This window comes from Ostrea edulis, chromosome 5 (genome assembly GCF_947568905.1).
Source record: "Ostrea edulis chromosome 5, xbOstEdul1.1, whole genome shotgun sequence".
NCBI lineage: Eukaryota > Metazoa > Mollusca > Bivalvia > Ostreida > Ostreidae > Ostrea > Ostrea edulis.
In genome coordinates, this window is record NC_079168.1 from 13,702,496 (window position 1) to 13,709,089 (window position 6,594).

Below are 6,594 nucleotides of genomic sequence, written 5' to 3' on the forward strand. Positions count from 1 at the left end.
CAGTTCTGCTTTGTGTTGTTGCAGAATAAGCTGTCGGTCCTCGATCGTTAATTGTTGATGTGAGAACTTGTCTCTTTGAGTCAACATTTCTCTTGCGGATAACGCACGCCCTCTGATACGCGAATTCAAGCTAGCAGATACAAGTATTAACTCGTGAGTTGTAAGAGAACGACTACACGGATCATTGCGTAGTGTTTACTCTTGTAGCTCTTTTATGACTTTTTCCGCTACTGAATTTGTTTTGGTTTGACCAACTTCAATAATGATACGATGCTGTTTAAGGATTTCATCATTGATTAATGCAGTGAATCCTGGGGTTGGGTCAGTTCTGATAACTGCAAATAGGCCATTAAGAGGTCGTAATTCAACACATAGTTTGATATGGCTTTCGCGGACGGAATCATGACATTCCGAATTGAGCAAGGTCGCCGCGGTAAAACATGTTATACATTCCCTGATGACCAGTGTGAATTGACGGAGAACGTCAGCAGAAAACCGTTATCCTATTTTTCTGAGGGATCGGATGGGGTTTGTTGTTACATGACATTGGGGGTCTTACGTACTGAAGCACATATGTGACATGGAGAGCTCACAGTCTCGTCTAATTTGTGTATATCTAATGCGTAGAAGTACCGATTTACAACATACTTCAACTGATGATTAGATGGATTGATGTATAGAAACGTGCAAAAATCTTTAAAACACTCGTGGTACAACATTAACATGAGTGGGATGTTACCTTTCACAATTAAATTTCCATCCTTTGCAATAGACGTAACTTAAAGATATATTTTCACATCTTTGACGTCCGTAAGTTTCCTAGAAGGGCGCATGTCTTGTTTAAGGTGAGCAATAGTACAGCGTAAATCAAGAACATTCTGTCTGGATTGTATTCCAAGCAGACCTGGTAGTGAAGGGCAGTTTGGTAGTTTTATTGGTGACACTCTAAACAGAAATCTGCTGAACCACAGAGCTTTCAGTGACACTGACGTAAGTGCAGGTCTGACATGACGGATTGATGCATTCCGGTGCGTTACGACTGACAAAATCAGAAGGAAATATTGCACCTCCAGAATCATGGCGGAGAGTAACTCTGTAACGACTAGCGGTTGCCAAGAATGTCGACACATGGGAACTGGCAGAAAATTCACCTCTACATAACTTTTCAAATGCCTGCGCAGGTATGTTAAGGCAGGTCATGCTCCATGGATGTACATAAACTGCATAATTTTGAAAATTTGTCTTTCACAGAGATAGGGGCTGCTAACTTTTAAAAACTATTTTGGTTGTTTACATGTGAACATTTTGTATCATAAGAACATGATAAATATGCGCTTCCGGATGACGTCATTGCATGACTGTTTTAAATAGATCACGGATGTACCTTAATAGAAAATATAAAAGTAGCATACTACCACAGGATTTAAATATTGGTCTTACTGTCTTTGTAAATTAATGTAACTTGACTGCTGTGAAGAGACCAGTATAAACTATCCTTAAATATTTATCATTATAATTATACGGTCAACTTTGGACTACATTGTTCATATATTATTCCTTAAGTAATTTTTATGTTATTCTACTGTTGATATATCTACATCAACGTTGTATATGATATTTTTATGATTTCGAAAAATATTTGATATTATGTATTTTCATATAAATTATATATATGCCTTATATAAAATAATATTATAATAAAATACATTCAATCCAATGGGCCCCTGGCACCATTGGTGAGAATTAAGAGGGAGTATCCGAGGATATTTTATCCCAAATAGTATGTATACTTTTTAATAAATGATGAAAATACAAAAAAAAAAAAAAAAAAAAAAAATAAATAAATATTGGTCTTACTGGCGATAATGACGGTAAAACACCCACAGTTTATCAGAATTACTGATAGAATCCTACCACTTTCAGTAAATAATAATTATTAAATATTTAAACACGAAACCATCTCGCCCATGTTTTGCATTTTGCACTGATGCTATGCAGTTTTCTTTGAAAATTTTCTTAACAGACGAGTGTATCAGTTATTTCCATGTGCATTAGTTTGTGACCTTTCACATGGTGTATAAAAAGTCTTTAAAAGTATATGGCGTAGCGTGTTACTTTTGAGGTTTGATTTTAGTGTGTGACAGAGGAAAATCGGATCGACATGCTAAGTGGAATGTTTTCCCCGTTAAACAAAATTGTCAATGAATGAAATCAACATACCTTCATAATATCAATAAATTCTTAGCGTTTCACATATATATCCCATGTCCACATTTGTCGATATTTACATGGCACATTTTTACAAATTGTTTATATGTGTCAACGTCACTCGATGTATAGATATGACGTCATCAGTTTACTTTCGTATTGATCAGAGATATTACACGACAGGAGTATAACATTCCATATTTCTTTGGGTCTTAGTAGCTGCATAAATAAAATTTACATAAAAATAAAATCGGAAATCGATATATACTTGGTGATATACTTATTTCAATTCTGACGTCACATTGTTTCGCAATTTTATCCCAGTAAAGATTTTCATAACCTGCCTTAACGGACCCACGTGCACGCATGATTTGGTGTCAGATAACACACAGAGATACAAAGTGGCACCAACACCTCTCCTGAAAGTAACATCAGTGACAATACACAGCTGTCCTTCAGGACGCGGAAGTGTAATATATTTGTGGTCAAAACCTGCAATGCTTCTTTGAAAGAAGCGGTTAATTCATCAGTCCAAATTACCTTCTCCTTAGAGTTGCAGAACGAAGGTGATATTCATATTCACCTATGATATTCATATTATATTGTGACATTGAAATCGCCCCTAATCTGAATGACTGATGCATCTAAAAATTCCGTTATGTACATAAATAATCTCATTCTACAGAACAGTGACAAAGTTCATTTTCATCTGCTCTAAAAAGCAATATGATTTTTTCTAAAATATATTCTAGATATATTTATGCGTTTGAAAAATGCAGGGGCCAAATTATGTCTTGCATATTAACGGTATGATATATGTTCATACCGATTGTTAAGCCGTTCTTGGCACACTGATTTTGACTGCGGATAACTCCGTTTACCTGATCAGGATATGGGGCTTCGGCGGGTGTGACCGGTCAACAGGGGATGCTTACTCCTCCTAGGCAGCTGATCCCACCTCTGGTGTGTCCAGGGGTCCGTGTTTGCCCAACTATCTATTTTGTATTGCTTGTAGGAGTTATGAGATTGATCACTGTTCGTTATCTTCACCTTGCATATAGGAACGTGGACAACTCCGGTAATTCGCTGATGACTGTTGATATGTTGTTAAATTATAGCAGGTTTAGTTTGAGCATGCGTTTGGTCCCAACACATTTCATGTAAAGGATTTTTATTTCTTTCTGAGTATATCAATAAATATTCAGCTTGTTACTCGCATGAACCTAAACGTTTGTTCACAAGTAGGACCTCTTGTTGCTTTCCAAATAAAGTGTTACGTGATATTTAACTGATATCACGGGACATTACCATGCGGGAATTTACGTTAGCCCAGTCACAGTCAACATATGGGTAGTATCGTTTCGGTGTTTAACCGTAACAAGTGTAATGATACCTGTAAATTTGAGGTTTAAATTCATCCCATGATTATAGTGCATTTTACTATAGAAGCCCTTACCTAGTTGTGTAGGGACATATATGTCATTCGTACCACAGAAAATAAAAATATTTCCTAATGTGCATTTGTAGATAAAGAGATCTGGTTAATATCATATTCATTGCGATCACTTTGTACGCACTACGTGAACATAAGAATATATTTTTCTAAATAATTATCAACTGATATTATTGCATTATATAATAGCTTTATGTAAGTAAATCATCTTTTAAAGTTTTATATCATTGAGCTTACTTGTTGAAAAATATTCTGTGTCATCAATTGTCATATAGAAAAAGGTGTTTTAAAAACTTGTGATCAATAAGATTTCCACGATAAATATCGCACACAAACTCTTCCGGATTACGGTTTGTGGGCGTTTGCGTTTCCCCGACGGCCCATAGTATGCCTACTCTTTTTTCGAAAATCAGGGAAACGATCTTTTGCATGTCAAGGGGTTGTGATCCTTGAGACAGGACACCCTTTCACGTTCCATCTGACGAACATCGGCAAACATGGATAATTTAAAAACAGTAAAGGAAATGACCGGAGAAATCTGGCAGGAGATGTTGGAATTAATGTTAATTAAGAAAAAAAGTCATTCAGGAATCACTGGTTAGTCAGATTGCAACTTCGAGTTTAGCAGCGATTGTACAGAAAGATGCAATTGAATCCACACTTGTGGGATCGTTTAAAGACAATGTACCACCATTCAAGGCTGTTGTTTATGAAACTTCGGGTAATTGTTCCATCCCCACTATAACCTGTAGTGATTTTAAGACCAACATCACGAGGTGGTACAACAAGCAATTTCAAGGGATTAGGTAAATATGTGAAGCACTTACGTATATTATGGGAAGGGCAATGCATATATCAAGACCTAATATTTATTTTGTACATGACCATTTTTATCGAATATTCGAATATCTTCGAATACTGCTATCGAATATTCGAAAATGGATTATTGACAGTTTGACATCCCTAACGTATTGCATAGCAGCATGTGAAAGCAATAATTGATTTGCCATGTAATGTAATAATTAACTCATGTATACAAATGGAAATCATTAAGTAATTAATGGCGCATCAAAATTTGTAACCCAACAAATCACCAGATAAAATTTTAGTGACTAAGGTTGCAACGTTATAAACATGATATCATCCATATATGGAAGTTTTGAACTCTACCTATTCTCCTCTCTACATGAATTTTGAAAGAGGCTGTTTTCTGTGTTTTAAATACTTTGAAATCACCTGAACAAAATCAAATAACATATCAAAATTGAAACCTTTGTATCAAATTTGGGTATTTATTTTTCCTACAAATTCTCACTAAAACATATTGACGATAAAAATGATCAATGAAAAATTCGCTTGATTTATATACGAAAACAAAATTGGGTAATTGTTAATTTTTCAGACGACTCACTCGCAGATAATATGTGAACACGTATTATTAGTAAGTAGGTCTATATGTACTTTTTCATCAAATAGGATTATGTTTCTTTTTTCTTCATTTATTTCTGTGTGGTTTCATCAATAGATACTTTATATCTAGATCTAAAGTATATTATAGTTATCAAAATCATCTCTCTTTCTCTGTACATAAAAGAATAAGATAAATATGAAATGTAGACAGTATACCTGATGTTATTGAGTTCGTATTTCAAAATGAATATGTTGTGTGAAAGTATCCATGTAACCTATGTCTCATCTGTATGCAACAGTGATATATGTGTGAAGTGAAAATTTCGTATAAAAAAAACCCAACACATTTCACCCGACATTTTCCTCTCACGCTTTTGCAGTGATCGGGAATTCAGAGAACTATAAATAGGCATTGATTTGAATAAAACATTATAGAAATTAATGAAAAAAGGAATTTTTTATTGATGCTTTAAAATTATTTTCGACATATCGTGATTGAAGAGATTAATATACTCCTGGAACGGTGATTAGAGAAATGATTGTTTTATGGATATTTGGATTTGAATCTCCGAATTTTGTAAGTAGCTTGAATTCCCTCTGACGATTAAGTGCAGTATGTCTGAATCGGAGTTTTGTACTCGTTCTCTGTGTTAATCGGATTTTGACAATAATGCTACTTCCAGTTATTTTCTTGCATTGTAAAATATCCTTTTTCATGTGATTTATTTTACTTTCCTCCACTCCTGTTATACTATTTCAACAGAGGTTTGGCTCAAATTTGCATTTTTACATATGCATCTATCAAACTATCAATATTTGGTTAATACTCTTGAATTTAGTTCTCATTTCTAAATTTCATTCAAGTATTTTGCATTGAGTATGGAACCAGATTTAAAATGTGATCATCTAACTAAACACATATGCATGACCTTTAGAGAATTTATGGCAAGCAAGTATAATCAAAGAACTACTCGGCCAGAATGAGAAAATTTAGATTATATTTCAAATATTTTCATGAGATATGATAATGCATTGACCTTCAATTGAACACTAAAAATACAGCTTTTTAAAGTGCGACTACCTATGGTTAGATAAAAACTACTCAGGTATGAAACCCCACTGTGCATGCCTCAGGTAAACCCTTTACGCTCGATAGATATATTCAATGACTTTCAATTCAGCTCGCTTAGAGAGAACACGTGTTTTAGTGTTCGAATGGCCAATGCCCAACTACGTTCGCCGGGCCCTGTACAGGCTACACCGGCACATCATGAAAGTAATGAAGAACAGCTCACCCGCAGAGGCGGAGGAGAGTGATTATAATAAGGTAAATGAGTCGGAGGACTCTCATATTGAACGTATCTCTGTAGCGGACAAAACAGAGGATGATTATCGGCGGCAGTGGTCTTCGGGCAAATTCGGATTGAAAAAAGTAAGTCTGGCGATGTTTCTAATACAACACGCTCGAGCTCTAAGAAACATAAAAAAGCAGTTCCTCTCGTAATTCAACTTCAAGTTCCAGC

The 6,594-nt window shown here is 35.1% G+C and overlaps 1 pseudogene; it reads left to right on the forward strand.

Moving 5' to 3' along the window:
- The first annotated feature begins 6,183 nt into the window (after positions 1-6,183).
- Positions 6,184-6,594, forward strand: part of LOC125677512 (pre-mRNA-splicing factor CWC22 homolog) — an 8,566-nt pseudogene continuing 8,155 nt past the window's right edge.